We start from the raw sequence: 18,001 nt of genomic DNA, 5'->3' as shown, positions 1-18,001 counted from the left end.
TTCTGTTTTTTCATATGAATATATTGCATGCTGAAGCTTGCCTTTACACTCTTTTTTAAACATTTAATTTATTTTATTTTATTTTGTATTTTAGAAAAAGAAAGAGCATGAGTGGGGGAGAGGGGCAGAGGGAAATAGAGAATCCCAAGCAGGCTCCACACTCAGCACAGAGCCCAATGCAGGGCTCGATCCCACAACCCTGCGATCATGACCTGAGCTGAAATCAAGGGTCAGCCGCTCAATCGACAGAGCCACTCAGTTGTACCTCACGCCCATACATTCTCTTAATGGTGTCTTTTAATGAAGAAAACTTTTAAAGTTAATATATTCCAGTATATCCAATTTTTTTCTTTTTGGTTTATTATTTTTACATCTTATTTAAGAAATCTTTTCCTCTAAGTCATGAAGATGTTCTCCATTGCTTTTTCTAAAAGCTTTATTGTTGTAACTTTCATGTATACATCTACATGTATAGATTTAATCCATCTTGAATTAAATCTTGTATATAAAGAAAAGGTTTATTTTTACCATGTGCACATTCAATTAACTGTTAGTGAAAAGACTCTCCCTCCCCCCACTGAACTGCTCTGCCACCTTTATCATGAGCCAGGATACCATACATGTGTGGATATTTTTTCCAACTCCCCATTCTGTTACATTGGCTAGTTCATCTGCCTTTGCTCTAATATCATATTGTTTTCGTTACTAAGATTTTGATATATGGAAGTGTAAGACCCCAAGTTGTTCTTTTTCAAGATTGCCTTGTATACTCTTTGCCCTTTGTATTTCCATATGAAACTGTAAATCAGCTTTCCAGTTTACACACATATACAAAGCCCCACAGGGATTTGGATGAGTTGAAGAGAGTTATTATTTTTACAGTATTGAGTCTTTTTAACTAGTGGAAATAATATGTTTTTCTGTGTATTGAATCAGAGTTAATTGTTCTCCATAATATATTGTAGCTTTAAGGTAAGGGCACTTAATATTTTTTATGTTATTGAAAATTAGAATTTTTTAAGTGGTATCTCCTTAAAATTTCATTTCCTAGTTGTGGTTAATGAGATACAGAAAAACAACTGATTTTTAACATATTAACCTTGTATATGGTAAAAATAAGGGTGTTTACTAGGTCATCTCTAATTTTTCTCAATACTCTTGTAGTTTTTATGGAAAGAACATTTTATATAATATTTTAGATGCTAATAGAAATAAATCTATCTTTTATAAATGGTATGTTTAAAAATTTTTATTTCTTATTTGTTTTTGTTAGTGATATATAGAAATATAATTGCCTTTTGTATGTTGACCTTATACTCTTACCAATCCATCTTGAATTGAACTTTGTATATGGTATGAGGTAGAAAAAAATTCATTTCTCCCTATATGCATATTCAATTAACCCACCACTGATCTTATTGTCTGTAGCTTATTAGCACCTGCAAAGTGTCATTTGCCATATAAGGAAACATATTCACAGGTTCCAGGAATTAGGGTGTGAACATCTTTGGAGGGCCATTTGTCTACTACACTTTTATTTCCTTTTTTCCCCTTATTTTACCAACTAGAACTCCCCATCCAATGTTGTACAAAAGGGGAGATAGCAGGTATATTTGTCTTGTTCTTACTGTAAGGAAAAAAGCTGTCAATATTTCACTATTAAGTAGTGAAAAATATCTATGTTTGCCATAGATATTTTGCAGATAATCTTTATCAGATTAATGGAGTTGTTGTCTATTCCTATGCTGCTAGGATTTTTTTTGTTTTTACAAATGAGCATTGAGTTTTACCACATACTTTTACTATATCGATGGAGACGTTTATCTGATGTTTTTCTGCTTTTTCTGTTAATGTGGTAAATTACCCTCGTTAATTTTCTAGTGTTAAACTATTTTGTATTTCTAGAATGCTCCCATTCATTTGTGATATATTATCTTTTTTAGCATATTGTTACACTTAATATGCCAATATTTTGTTTAGAATTATCACATTTTGGATGGACACTTTCAGTCTAAAAACTATTTTTTTTTTGTTCTACCTTGAGCAAAAGAAAAACTGTAGATAATATTGAAATAAGGTTAAATCCTTATTCTCAAGCATTTTATAATCTTCTGTAACTTGTCCACATTGGTCCGACCACATAACAGTTCTTTTTGCTCCTGTCAAAATTTTTTTGTGATTTCTCTAAATGAAATGAAACATGTCTGGGAATTGGGATCAGAAAAAGAATCTTATAGGAACCACATATTTCCAACAGAGCAGTCCATTCATTTATTTTCAGCATTTTTGCCAGTTGGCAATATATGCCGAATCCATCAAGATGAAGCCGGGTCCACTTTATAGAGTGGACACCTGGTACATTATATGTTCTTAATAAATATGCAGTGACATTAGCAGTGAAACCACCAGATGGTGCCACTGTAGGTAACAGCCTGCTTTTTCATTCCAACAGTAAAGAATTCTTTCTCTCTAAGTACTATCTGGAAAAATCTCTTGGGACTGCAGTTACTGCACATACTAGTAATTATCTACTCCTTCATCCCACCCCTGACATTGCAGGTCCCCAAAGTCACCAAATATTTAAATCGGTTTGGGCTCAAAGTTATCGGGAAAAAAGCACTAGAGTTGAATTGGGGGATTCAGAGGGTGTTCTCTCTACATTTAGCCTGTGAATCTTTATAGCATTTTTCAGCATTGAATGGTTATTGCGCTGTGTTGTGCAAATTAAAGCCTTGTAAACAGAGAAAGGATGCCATAGAAGATGAGAAGAAATCATGACTAATTTTAATGAAGGTCAGAAGCCTAGATTTGATGTCAGTTGTTTAATTTTTCACTTCCTGGGGTAATATTAATTCATTGATAAAATGTGAATGATATCAACAAAGACTTTCATTATAAGAGAGTATTCGTAAGTATGAGGCCTAATCACCACTCTAAGTGGATATCTAAGACAAAAAGGCAGCAGGTGTCCTGGATCTCATACTATGTAAAATGCATTCAAGCCCCCTGTCCATTATCCACATATCTATCAACAAAAGTACTCAACTGAGAGCTAATTCAGTTGAAGTTCTGCACTGCAAAACACTCGATTGCATTAAGTGACAGACATATTGAAATGGTGACAAGTAGTCAACCCTGTAAAATATTCAGGGTCATGGGTATTATATTTGCTCAATTCCACTTGCTAAGCATATACAGTTCTTTGTGTATTACCAGGAAAAACAATAATACTAGCCTCATGTTTCCATGGTGACTTCTGAGAGCAATTCTTAAATTTAAAAGTTACCTCTTTTAATCAATGATAATTTTCATCTAGATGATATTCCCAGGTTACCCTGACTTATATTACCGTGTTAATTTACTTTCTGCCTCAGCGCAAGGTGAAATTTATTTGCCTAGGGCAAGAGAGGTTTTATTTAGGGGGTAGGTAGTTTGGAGAGGGATGTGGAAGCTGAGGGACATGGTAATCATATGGTAATATGATTAAAAATTGCAGAAAAAGAGAACAAAGAACATAATAGATTTGAATACAAAAATTATTAATTTTTTAATATTTAAAAATTGTGCAATGGAAAAGATATTCTGTTTCAGACTTTGCTTACCTCAAGGCTGTGCAAACCAATGTAATGTCCCTTTGTACACCATATTTATGTTAAGTTACAGTATAAATTTCCCACTCTAAGCATTGATGAAGATTTTAGTGATTCTAGCCCAGTCAATAAAATATACAGCTTTACAGAAAATTTCTAATGATTCAATTAAAGCTCATCTTGGTAGGATTCTGAAACACTAGCTAACCACCACAGACTACTTCTACCTAATGAACATTAAAAGAATTAGCAGAGTCAAGTAAGTGGGTAAAGAAAGCTGTTATTATTTTAAGCAAAATTAAAACAGATGGGAGAGACTGACACACATGTATTCAGATATGTGCCTGCCTCGCATTTAATCTTTTATGAATGGCTGATCCCAGATGGTGGTGGGATTCAGGAGCACAATTTGAGACCCAGCATCCACTTTCCTACTCCAAGGTATGTGTCATTTATGTCTTTTCTATCTAGTGGATGATGCAAATACCATCAAAAGCAAAGAAACTTTTTGAAAGCAGGTTCTCTGGTATTTTGAAAATGAGGTATTGGTCAATTTATCAACCAAGTCCGAACATCTGCCCGCATTCTCCATCACTCAATTCATTTCAGGTTTGGTCTGCTATTCCACATTGACACAAACGGTGGGGTGATGAAACAAGAAATCTAGAGACAAGCTCAGCAAACACATTATGCTGACAAGTGTCAGTGGATCTCTCATTAACCACTGAACCCAGAAAGAGATGTGCCCTCCTCTGAACTCTCACAGCATGTCACCAGTACTTCTTCTGGGACATCATATTTTATCTTGGATGATGGTAAGAATATCAGAAACACAGAATTCTAAAAGAGCAATTATAGTACTTTACCACATTGATTTACATGCTGATTCCCATTACTGGACAATAAACTCCCAGGTACAGTGGCTTCTTCATCTTTTAGACCTGGCAACACAGCCCAGTGCCTAGCAGACGGGGGAATTAGGATACACGAAACAAAGATACAATGATAGCTGCTACTGATACCCATCACATGGCAGGCACAGTGCTAGGCACTTTGCTTACATTATTCCATTAAATCCTCAGAGCAACCTAACCCCTATTTGACAGATTAGGCAAGATACAGAGACTCACAGAAGTGAAGTAAAATGCTTAAAGACCTTGCAGGTAGGTAAGGACACAGCTGGCATTCCAACTCAGGCCTGTGTGATGCAGACGTCCTTAAACTTGCAACGATACCAACGCCCCCGCCTCTGGCACAGCTCCCATAGGCGCAGGCACAAGTCGTAGAGTGGGAGGTCTAAGGAAATGATCAGTGGCACCACAGGAAGTGGTTGAGTGAAGACCCCACACGTTGGGCACAGCACTGGCAGCCTCTGCATTGACACCGGTGGACAGCAATGGGAGCAGTGTCTTTCCTGCACATCGGCGACCAAATGGCTTTTTGGATGTTAATGGCAGATACCACCTTAGCAGGCATGGACAGGAGAGAAGGAAAATAGTGGGTGTTCTGTAGTAGCCAAGAGAAATGCATAGAGCACATGGGAAACATGCCAAAAGCTTTTCAGAATGAATTGGAGCCAAAGCTTAGGCAGAATGAGAGGGGACAGGGCCAGAGAAATAATTTGGGGATAGTTATGTTAGTCCTATTATTACCATATGGGGAGCTAGGAAATGTGAGTGACATTTTGAGCCAATATCTATATAGTATATCTTACCTCCCATATTCCATACTTGCATAGATTACAATCTCCTTGAAAGTAATATTCATGCCTAATATATATCAGCCATGGTTCCTAGCATATTGCCCTGTAATTTACTCTATACCTCCAGAAAGCAACCATCCTAAAGGTAGCTAATGTAAAAGAAGCCACCCCTTGGAAGTTGTCCCAGGGGACTGCTAGATCCGTTTTCCTGGAATCTGGGAAAAGTAGTACCAGTAGTAAGGGCTTCTTTAACTCCTGGATAGGTTACCAAGGATATTCTGATTGACAAGGCACCGGGTCTCAAGTACAGGAGAATACATGAGGTTACCAGAGTTTGAGCTCATTGACTTGTACTCAACTCCTTGATTTTAATTTTATAGACAGGAAGAAGACTTCTGATCTTTATTCAGTTTATAAAACTGGATCCCCTCTTTGGAAGGGAGCGTAGCTATAGCAAATGACATGAATACTTCGGTCCTCTTAGCAGTTGGACTTTTCACTGTAAGTTAATAAAGAATGGTCTTGCTTATCAGTCTCATATGACTAATAAGGAGGACTAATAACATTTATGAACTTGTAAAAGCTGATATGTTGACCCTGATCTCCAACCTCACCAACTGCTGGTAGTAATAGAGCCTTAAAAAGACCAGTACACAGGAAATCCTAATTATGTACCATATTTATTGTAATATTCCTTACACTTTAAACAATATTTTTAGAGACAGAATGACACTGAAAATATGCTGCTTGTCTGAAAGGATTGCTTCGGATTATTTCTTTTTTATATGCTGCTGAAGCAAGCACTGGATTATTTTTTACACAGTTTGTCTCACATCATTGTGGGAATTTGAGATGCAAAGAAGATTCCTATTAACTGAAAAATCTTTATGGAATAAGAGGAATTTTTGTGTGAAATAAATCATGTGTTTGGAAAACTACAAATTTTTCCTAGAAAAAAATTCTATGAAGTCCCGACTGTATTAAATTGCCTTCCCAGTGACCCAGTGAATTTTATCATTTAATGTTAACAAAACTACTTTCCAAGTCTGAATGGCACAGAATTTAAATCCCATGATGTTACCACTTAGCTTATAGGTATCTGCTCATATGAGAAAATAAATCTGTTATTACTCAATGATTTGGTTTTTCCAAATATCCTTTTCAGCTGTTACAGATGGCTGAGCCTCTACCCTCCTTTGGAATCTTAGAAAGGCTCTTTGTTCTTTGTGACTATCATAACCCCATGACCTGAAGGCACAGGTGTCTATGTCAGCTCTTATTCTGATAATGCTCAAGCTTCTATATCTTCTGTTACTGAATGAGGATCAAGGGAAGATGTGATTATTATAGGGACCTGATCTAGGCTTCAAAAATGTCAAGTCCTTGGCAGCTGTTAAGGATAAGGCATCTTTGGAGAAACAATCTTGCTGGGAAGTCATTCTTCCTCCGGCCCTTCCCTACCCACCCCCCCACCCCCCCAGGCTGGAAGGGGTCATCCCTGGCAGCTGTTCTTATAAGGAGAGTGAGGCCAGGCTGACAGCAGCTGTTACAAAGATACTGAACAGAGATTCCAGGACAAGGGCTAGGTCCAAGTAAGAGTACTTTTATGAAAATATGTGCCACAGTCCAGGGCTCAGAGTTGCAGTGGGATGTACTTGGGAGCTGTATCGGGGGTCATTTTACTTCTCACTCGGTGGATAACGCTGTAAGGTAGTTCTGCTCTCCTGACTGAAAAAAGAAAATGCAGACCTCTAGACAAGGTGTCCAAAGATGACACAGACATAACCGTTATTGGTATTATCCATCAATAATTTCCGTTATTGATATTTCCTTTGACAATGCCTAATGACTGCACATCTCGGCACTATCTTGGTTGGATGTCATTGTCTTGGTTGATGTGGAATTTAGATGCTCTGAGACAGCTTTATCTTTCAGAGTGTGGAATTTGCCAGTCTTCCAGGCAGTACCACATAATGGTTAAAAGCCTGAAATACCAAATCCGATAAACATGGGTTTGAGTCCTGGTTCTACATCACACCAGCTGTATGACCCAGAACAAATTAATTTTTCTTTGTACGTTAGGGTACTCACATGTGAAACACAGATAAAAATAGGAGCTCCTTCAGTGTTGTTGTGAGAATTAAATGAGACGATGCAGGCACAGAGCCCAGCCCAACATGCCTGCAATAAATGCTCATTATTGCGACTTTACTAAAAATAGGCAGAGCTGTTAAACTTCTCTACCAGAACAGACTTTCAAAGAGAAGTAGGGTTTTGTTTTGTTTGAGGGATTGATTCTTTCAGGAAATGAAGGTCTGATGACTTTTTATCATTGATCAAAGTTCCATGAACTCTGGTGCCATAAAGTTCAAAATGTCTCCCCGTTTTTAGATCTTCCTTGATTTCTTTCATCAGCATTTAGTACTTTTCAGCATACAAGTCCCATATTTCATTTTTTGTGGCAGTCATAAATGACACTGTATTTTTGATATCTACATGTTCATTCTTAGTATGTAACAGTGCAACTAATTTTTGTATGTTTATTTTGTATCCTGTAACCCTGCTACATTTGCCTACGAGTTTCTTTTGTTGTTGTTGGTTCCCTGGGATTCCTTCTGTAGACAATCATGTTATTCACAAACAGGGGGTTTTACTTTTCCCTTTCTGTTCTTTATACCTTTTATTTCCTTTTCTGACTTTTTTGCTCTGGCTGGAGCTTCCAGCACAATGTTAGAGAAGAGTTGTGAAAGCAGACATCTTTGCCTTGTTCCAGATTTTAGGGGGAAGTGTTCAGCCCTTCGCATAATGTTACTTGTTCTTTATGAAGTCGTTAGGTGCTTTTTTATCAAATTGAGAATCTTCCTCTCTATTCCTATCTTTTCCGAGAGTTTTTAAAAAATCTATTCAAGATGTTGAATCTATTCAAGGTGTTGAGTTCTGTCACAATTTTTTTCTGCATTGTTTGACGTAATCATGTGATGTTTCTTCTTTAGCCTATTCATATGGTGAATTGCATTGATTTTCAATTATTAAAATAGGCTTTCCCTATACTAATCTCACTTGGTTATGATATATAACTTCTTGTATATGTTACTGAATTCTATTTTTTAATATTCTAAGGATGTTTGCTTCTATATTCTTGAGATATATTGGTCTATATTTCTCTGTTTTTGCTTGGTTTTGGTGTCAGGGTATTAGCTTCATAAATGAATCAGATGGTGTTCCTTCCTATTCCATTTTTTCAGAAGATATTGTACAGAATTGTTAACTCTTTAAATATTTGGCATAATTCTCCAGTGAAATCATCTCAATCTGGATATTTCTTTGGGGAGAATTTTAAAATACAATTTTCTAAATAGTTACAGGGCTATTCAAATGATCCACTTTACATTGGGTAAGTTGCAGTAATTTGTGTTTTATTTTTTAATTTTTTTAATGTTTATTTATTTTTGAGACAGAGGGAGACAGAACACGAGTGGGGGAGGGGCAGAGAAAGAGGGAGACACTCTCTCTGAGAATCTGAAACAGGCTCCAGGCTCCGAGCTGTCAGCACAGAGCCCTATGCGGGGCTCGAACCCACGAACCGTGAAATCATGACCTGAGCCGAAGTTGGACGCTTAACTGACTGAGCCACCCAGGCGCCCCCCCCCCTTTTTTAAAAAATTTTTTTCCTAATGTTTATGTCATTTGTGTTTTATGATTAATTGATCCATTTCACCTAAATTGTCAAATGTATGTGTGTAGAGCTATTCACAATATTATCCTTCCGATGTCTGAAAGGTTTGTAGTAATATTTCATTTCATTCCTGATACTGGGAATTTCTATCTTCTCTCTCTCTCTCTCTCCCCTCTCTTTGGGTCACAGTCTCAGTAGAGGTTTGCCAACTTATTAATCTTTTTAAAGAATCCAATTTTTAAAAATTAATTTTCTCCATTATTTTTCTGTTTTCAATTTTATTTTTGCTCCCATTTCTATTATTTCCTTTTTATGCTTATTTGGGGCTTACTCTGCTCTTTTTTTTTTTTTTTATTCTTGAGGTAGAAACTTAGATTATTGACTTGAGACTTTTTCTCTTTTCTAATGTAAGCATTCAATGCCATAATTTTTTTCTGCATTAATTTAACTGTGTCCCCAAATTCTGATTTTTTATATTTTCCCTTTCATTCAATCCAATGTATTTTTTTGGTATTCCCTTGAGGTGACTTTCTTTGACCCATGGATTATGTAGATGTCTGTTATTTGATTACCAAGCCCTGGAATTCTTCCTGGTAACTTTCTGTTACTGATTTCCAGTTTCATTCCATTGTCGTAGGAGAATATCCTCTATGATTTCAATTCTTTTACATTTGTTGAGGTTTGTTCTATGGTTCAGGATATCCTGGTGAATGTTTCATGGGCACTTAAAAAATACGCATTGTTTTGTTGGGTGGAGTGTTGTATAAACGTCAATTAGATCCTCTTGTTGATGGTATTATTGAAGCTTTTCTATATGCGTGATGATTTTCTGTCTAGTTGTTCTATCCATTATCGAGAGAGAAGTGTTAAAGTCAACAACCATTAATTGTGGATTTCTTGATCTTTTCAGTCCAATTGGTTTTGGTTTCGTATATTATGGTTATGTATATTGCAGTTCTACTGATTGATGCATACACATTAAAAAAAAAAAATAGGACACTCTCCTTCAGTGGGTTCTAATCTTTTCTGGGCTGCCTTCTGGCATCTCCTCCTTGGGCTCCAGCCCAAACTGGACTACTCTCCTGCCCTACAGGTTTTTAAATGAGTAGGAAGGAAGGAAAAGGGAGGAAAGAAGGAAGGAAAAAAAGAAGGAGGGAAGAAAGGCCAGATTATTATTATTTTTGCTTTTAAACTATATTCTCTTGGGGCACCTGGGTGGCTCAGTCAGGTAAGTGTCTGACTTCAGCTCAGGTCATGATCTCACGGTTTGTGAGTTTGAGCCCCACGTTGGACTCTGTGCTGACAGCTCAGAGCCTGGAGCCTGCTTTGGATTCTGTGCCTCCCCCTCTCTCTCTGCTCCTCCCAACTGTGCTCTGTCTCTACTCTCTCAAAAATAAATAAACACTTAAAAAAACAAGCTATATTCTCTTTGAGAAATCTTCCTTTCTCCTACATCACTGAGTCCTTAGAAGCTCCCATACCAGGAGCAATAATCCCCCTTCTTTGAGTCCCTTAGTGCTCATGATCTATCTGGAAGAAACGACAGAAAATGTGTATGTGGGCATGTATGCATGTGAGTGTGGGTGTGTGTAATTTTAACTTGGTGGATGTCTTCATATTGGCTTGATACATTAGTATAGGTTTTCAGATCTTGAGGAGGAAAAAAGTGGAGGGGATATTGCAATAAAATGAGTTGGTGCTAGGAAATAATCAAATCTAAAGAAAAGGCCAAACCACAGAAAAGTAAATTTTCATTTCTTCTCTCACCTGTGTCTCTTCTATGAAATACCTTCCTAACAGGACAGTTATCACAATAGTTATAAAATAGCACTTAAGTTTTATCATTAAGTCAAGCTTAATCATTCATAAGTGTTTTTAATTTGTTCCACAATTTTGGGCACCTGATAAGTGTGTGGGATTACTAAAACCTCTGTCTTACCCAGTTGGTATTTAAATCCACATACATTTAAAGGATAATTGTTTATTCTACCTTACAGCTGGGCATTCATCTTTCCTAAAACAATGATTCTAAGTGTGTGACTTTGTACTGAACCAGTGAGCCATGGGGTATAATCAAACACGAACTTAATTCTCCTTCTCCCCACACCAGGTCTAATCTCCTTTATGGAGCTACTTCTTTTCCTGCTTCCTTTTCCTGCTACCAGATAAAATCTCTAGCCAATAACAAAAAGTTCCTCAGGCACTTTAGTTACAAGTATAAGTTCATATCAGTAAGTAGTACACCTACTCTAGTGTAGTAATCACAAACTGAATGCTGTTTAATGTTGAAGCTTCTCTATGCCTCCTGCATAGGCTGCAGTGGGGAAGGAAGGAGACAAGACTGACTTCTCTGTTCCCCAGCCTCAGGCTCCTCCTCCTCCTTTACCCTCATTGTCTGCCTCTGCCTCCTCCAGGACTAGAAGAGTTGGGGAAAGGAGGACACAGAAGGGGACACGGACCATGGTCTGACTGACTGGCACCCTTCTGGCAGTGACATTCTCTGTCCAGGTCAGATGTTTAAAACTGTCTCTCTGGGATGCTTATGTAGGTTCTCCAGCAACACCCCCATCCCTGGGACCTCTCATCTGCAGTTTCCTCTCCCCGTATGAATGCACCTCTCTGCTGATAGCTCACGTTCCTCTCCAGGCAGCCTGGGTCTCCTCACTCTTGAATAGGATCTAGGAGAATGCCAACCCGGCTCTGGCCCTTGGCTCACATTTGGACACTAGGAAATGTACGCTTCTGACCCATCATTGGTGGGGATGGAGTATTTCTCAAACACAGACCTCTGGTTTGTTGGCAAGCAACCTCTGGTCAGAGCTATTTAGTCTTCAGATTTATCATATGCCAGTCTACCGGCCCCTAAATTTCATGGAACACATATCAGGGATCCAAGAAATCTCCTTGAAGCTTCTGTCACTGGGCTTGGGGTCAGGTGAAATCATCCTTAGCCTCTGCTATGGTGGGAGGGGAGCGGCAGTGGGATTCATAGCAGACCTGTCTCCAAAGAAATCTGCTCTTGGATCTCCAACTTCTTAAATGGGGAAGGAGGCCATGGGTTGGAACACTTGTATTTCACTTTGAAATGTGAAATGTCATGTGCCCCATGAAATGAAACGAAATGCCCCACTTTCCTGGGGCATACACCTGGTTGAATGATTCCTTCATCGATTGCCAAATTCATTCACAGTAAAGACACACACAAAAATTCTGCTGTATTACAAAGAAATAAATGAAACATTGTGTCATAAAATATTGTCTATTCCAGTCTTCTGAATACAGATTCATGTCACATTCTGATTCAAATTTTGTGAGTTTTTACATTTATATTGCTAGCCCAGGAGGCTGCCCGTGGCATCAAAAGATCTGTGCCCACCCCTCCATTCCCTCCCTGAGAGTTCCTCATAAGATTTTATGTTTCTCTTCAACTAAATTAGGAGAAAAAAACAAGACCAGCATTGTTGAGGTCTCCTCTGCCCATTGGAAGTCTTCTTGCTGGGAGGTCATATATACCTCCAGGTACATCTCTGACATGTACCTCTGGGGACAGAAAATCATCAAGGACTTGTTTGGGGCTGGGGTTCATGTTTGCTGGTTTTTCATCTTCTCATATTTAGATGACTGCTTGTAACCCTCCTCTTTTTCACTGCTTTCTCAGCCTTCAGAAGCTTAATTAGACATTGCCAATGTAAGTACATCTTATACAGAGCCATGTAGGAATGGTTTCCTAAGGTCCTGTGATAAACGCAAGAACCAACCAAAACATTAAGTAGTTTATCTCAAAGCAGCATAATTTCAGAGTTCAGTTGCCCAAGATATACTTATCTTCAGAGAATCCCAGAAACTCCTTGGAGAGACATGTAGGGGCGTCTGTCATCCCCACAGACTCTCACAGCTGAAGTTCAAGTTAGCTTGTAACAGTGAAAGGAGGTGAAGGTCCCAGGGAAGGAGCCAAATTCCAAGTAATTTGGCATGGTATAATCTCGGACTGAATTTAATCACAGGCCTGGAGTTTTCAAACAATCTTTCTAAATTTCTGCAGGCAATTTACGTAATTATATTGGCACATACATTTTTCCATTTCAATAACAAAGCCACAAAGATCTTTATGTTCGCAGACAAATCTTTAATACTATAAAAGAAAAGCAGCACGCCAATATAAACTCACAAATTCCAAATAGGGGCATGATTCTGTAATTTTTCCCTTCAGAGCTAGTAAGATGCATTCCAAGAAAGGGGAGGCACAGGGCTCTCCTTTGCCAACTCCCTTCCTCCGCTCAGACATAAGTTGTATTCAGACATAAGATGCTTTATTAGCCAAGTCTCTTCCATTCTGCTTTGATATTTTGAGCTCAATTGATTATGACTTATCACAGCTCTCAGCATGTATTTGTGGGGAGATTTTTGCTTGTACCCATAGTACATACGTTTTTGATCACAACCAGCTGAGAACACTGGCCTAAGTAGGCAAACTTGGCAGAATCCCGAGCCTTGGCTATTCTACCAAGGCTAAGGAGTTCATACTACTTTCTAGAAGTTGTTTGCTCAAGGAATGAATTCCATATAACTTTATATAAGGGAAGTAGAATGAAAATGACTAAAATAATTTCTGTTCCCTTTTGATTACAGCAAAATAGGCTGAACACAAAGTATGGTTTATAAATTCTAAGCTTATGATCACAGACAGGAGCCATGAAGCATGAATGCCAAGTAAGCCCATACCAAGTTAAATGTCAGAGTCAAGTAAAATCTGCATCAAAATTAATGATACATATTTAATGATATGCATAATTACAATAATTGCTCAACTAGATGAGAAGAGAGGTGAAAGACAAATGTTACCAACCTTACTAATCAGCTGGCTCCGAAGGCCACCCACCCTCTTCAGTGCTATACCGGCTCCCAAAGGACTAAGGCCCTGGTCTCACAGGAGAGGTTCAGGGGCTATGAATACTGATTTGCTCCACTTCTTCCACAGGCCAGAAACATAGGCTAGGCAATGAGACATAAAGAAATGATTCCCTGCATACTTCTTGCTGTGAGGCTCAAGTAAGCCATTCAGGGCTACTAGAAACATGTCTTTCACTGGCGTAATTCTAGCACCTGGCACAGAGTCGGGATCGATTTGTTAAAAGGATCCCCCACCCCCCTGAAGGACAGGGGTGTTTGTGTGGTGAGATGAGGGAGCAGACTGGCATGGCAGTGGTGAGTATGAGGAATGAACCACCTAGCATACTGGTGAGGTGGTTTACTTTCCTAGTATCTACCACCCAAAGAAATGGGGCTTTTAAGGAATTTGAGGGTATTGTGGTCCTAGAGAAAGAGACAGGGAGTATAAATTAGAAAAGGCGCCCTTCAAAAACCCTACTTCTTGTATCAAGAACAAGCCTGGGGTGCCTGGGTGGCTCAGTTGGTTGAGCATCCGGCTTTGGCTCAGGTCATGATCTCACGGTTTGTGAGTTTGAGCCCTGCATCAGGCTTACTGCTGTCAGTGCAGAGCCTGCTTTGGATCTTCTGTACCCCCTTTCTCTGACCCTCCCCCACTCTCTCTCTCTCTTTCAAAAATAAATAAACATTAAAAAAAATTTTTTTAAAAGAACAAGCCTTATTCTCATCACAAGGGAAAAAAACACTTCCTTTTCTTTTCTTTTGTGTGTGTGTGTGTGTGTGTGTGTGTGTGTGTGTGTGTGTGTGTCTATATGAGGTAATAGATGTTAACTAAACTTATTGTGGTAATTATTTCACGATACATGTAAGTCAAGTCATTATGCTGTATACCTTAACCTAATATGTTGTTGTCAAATATATCTCAATAAAACTGAAAGAAAAAATAATTAAATGGCATCCCTGGCATGTGACGAACATGTAGTAAATGCCATTAGTGGTGGTCTCAGCCACTCCCAAATCTGTTCACAGTGCTGCGAGCCAGCAGTATGGCTAAGATGCCTGCAGTGGTCTGGCTCTATGATGCTGGTCCTAAGGGAGAGCTCAGGACTGTGTGTTGAGTGGGAGGGAGCAGGTACAAGAATGTTGATAGCTTGCTTAGGATCTCTGCTTAGTTGAACCACACCCCAAGAGGAATTGGAGGATGCATTCCAAAATGGAAATATACAGAACGTTCCATACAACCACAATCATTCAGGGTTATGAGGAGAATTTTCATCCTGTCTGTGTTATAAATAACCCACTGAGGTCCTTTCCTGAAAGCAAACAATGATGACCTTTCTACCAATTTATATTGATAGTCTGGCTTTCTCAGCTGACAGTACAAATTAAGACCACTGAATACTTTCCCTACCCACTTTTGAATGTCTTAAAATTGCCAAGAATAATCATTTCTTTGTAAATCACATAGGGCAAGTTTTGATATAATCAAGGGGTAATTTCATTATTAGACAGCACTTCCAAAACCTTCTTAGGGACAGAAAATGTTTTCGTTGGATAACAGAAATAGTGGCCCTGAAATGGCTTTCCTGAAAAATGAAAATAATATGCAATATATTATTTACATAGAAAGAAAATGTTACAGAACAATCATTCTCAGAGTTACTCATGTGATGGGATTAAAGATAACTCCTCAAAGTACTTTAAAACAGCAAAGTTATTAAGACTATAATAACTTTGTAATAAAAGTTTGTATGTCCAGTTATGACATGTGGTTTTCATAGAGAAGACCAATTAAAGACAGCTGTGTCTTAAGTACATTTTGGAATGCAGGCTTATGATGGGTAGTAACAATAGTAAGCCTTCACTCTCTGCCACTGATTACTAAACACACAGACACACACGTACAAACTTTGGGAGGAGCCTTTCTTATATGGGACCTAAACATAGAGTCCTATATGGTGATAGGTCTAGATCAACTTCCACAGCAATGCTGGTGTTGGGAGGCAGAAGTGACCCTGTCTTACATCTTAACCAGTTCCTTCCAAGCTTTTGCTCTATGCTGAAAAGGCTTGGGTGGTGGTAGAGCTTTGCCCTGCAATGGAAAGCAGCATGGTATAGAAAATATTTTTTGTTTTTTAAATCAGGAATCCTGATTCATGAGACTGCTTCTTCCACTGACCAGGGCTATGTCTTTGGCACAAACCAGTTAATGCCCTGTGGTTTGGTTTGCCCATCTATAAGATAAAGGATTGCCCCTTGGCCACTTGTGGTTCTCCATTAAAGTCCATCTTACAGAAGGCTATGAAATCATTGGCTTTCTACATCTTCCTAGGAAACTGGATGGTTTTAAAATATGTCTATAAATCCTTTGACACTCTTCCCTTTGAAAGGTGGAGTCTACTTCTCCTCTCTAGGGTAACCCTGTGTGACCTTCAAGGCTAGATCATTAAGACTGATACTGTCTTTCTCTCATTCATTCTCACACTGGCTGTCTCCCACTCTCTTCTGGATCCCTGAAGTGATCTTCTGGATCACTCCTTTTGATCCCTGAGCCACCACGTAAGATATCCAGCTATTCTGAAACCATCATGCTAGAGAAAACCACAGACAGAAGCCCCACAGAAGCTATTTAAATCTTACAAGCCAGGTAACTGACATGAGTGAAGAAGTGTTTGAGATTATCCCAGCCTCAGACATTGTCTGTAATCTCACAGGATATCTTTAACAATAACTACTCAGCTCAGCCACTCCTGAATTCCTGATCAATAAGAGATATTAAATAATTGCTGTTGTTTTAAGCCACTAATTTTGGGGTAATTCTTTTGCAGCCTCTGTAACTGGAAGGGGAACTATAACAGAATCAGGAGTAGGGGGAAAATGACACCTTCAAGGTCAAACAAGGAAGTCTTCAGCAACCACAAGAACCTCAGGAAAGGAGACTTAGAAGTCTTCAAGAATGATGATGGTAGATATAATTCACCAATAAATGCCACACCTAGCAACACCAGAATAATCACCTCTCTATTTTCAAATGTTTATGAACATTTCCCCACATTCATGGTTAAGAGAAATATAGTAAGAATGACCCTAATTGGAACCACTTAAATCTGGCAGCAAGTTCAAAGGTAAAGGAACCAGCTAGAACATCATTCAGTCATTTCTATGGAGGCACTGACACAACTGCTTGCTGGCTTTCCGCCTCAGGCCTTCCTTAATAGATTGTGCAGTTGATAAAGTGCAAGTGTTTTCTCAAACATATCTCCTCAATAACTCTGAAAAGTAGGACTACTCCATTTATTTATGTATTTCTTAAATTAAAAAAATGTTTATTTGTTTTTGAAGGAGAGAGAGAGACAGAACATGAGCAGGGAGGGGCAGAGAGAGGGAGGAAGACACAGAATCCAAAGCAGGCTCCAGGTTCCAAGCTGTCAGCCCAGAGCCCGATGTAGGGCTCGAACTCACAAACTGGGAGATCATGACCTGAGCTGAAGTTGGTTGCTTAACCGACTGAGCCACCCAGTCTCCCCAGGACTACTCCTTTTAAAAAGACAAGGAAAAGAGTTGGAGTCCACTGAGGAAGGTGGCACCTACCAATGGACCAAAGATAGTGAGTTTGGGATGCCCCATGCGTCCTAGTGAAGCTGACCCATGGGCGATGCTCAGGAGATGACAAATGGTGGCCAGCAGCCAGGATTTAACCACAAATCTGTAGTTTTTCTTCCTGGTCCACCCAGTGTTTTTGAAATAGGAAATTTCACATAAAAAGTCTACATTTCTAGCTTTCCTTGAAACACTGGAGTTCATCCCTGAGTATGAATTACCACCTGATCTCACTCACTGGAGCTGACTGGCTGTTTCTCCCTTTAGACATAACATGTCCTACTGGCCACAGTCCCCACTGCTCCCTATTGCTCTACACCTGGGCTCACTTCACTGGCTTACTTTCCATTTCTGTCCTTGTGGTCATTTAAGTTTGTGTCTGATGACCTATACCAGTAGAAGAATTTCTGACTCCAAAACCCCAGGTGTTTTTCGATAGCTGCAGGTTTGAAATTTGGGGCAGTTTGGAAATTCCAATAAATTTTGCTGTTGAGCCCTTGTCAATTTCTCTCTCTAGACTACAAATGTGGGACCATGACAAACCCA

General features: G+C 38.9%; 1 protein-coding gene across 9 annotated transcripts in view; it reads right to left on the bottom strand.

Annotated features, from left to right (window-relative positions):
* Positions 1 to 18,001, bottom strand: part of ANKRD44 (ankyrin repeat domain 44) — a 341,765-nt gene that overhangs the window by 97,683 nt on the left and 226,081 nt on the right. The gene's annotated exons all lie outside the window — the stretch shown is intronic.

Source organism: Panthera onca, chromosome C1 (genome assembly GCF_046562875.1).
Source record: "Panthera onca isolate mPanOnc1 chromosome C1, mPanOnc1 haplotype 2, whole genome shotgun sequence".
Taxonomy (NCBI): domain Eukaryota; kingdom Metazoa; phylum Chordata; class Mammalia; order Carnivora; family Felidae; genus Panthera; species Panthera onca.
This window is presented reverse-complemented; position numbering and strand designations above follow the sequence as displayed.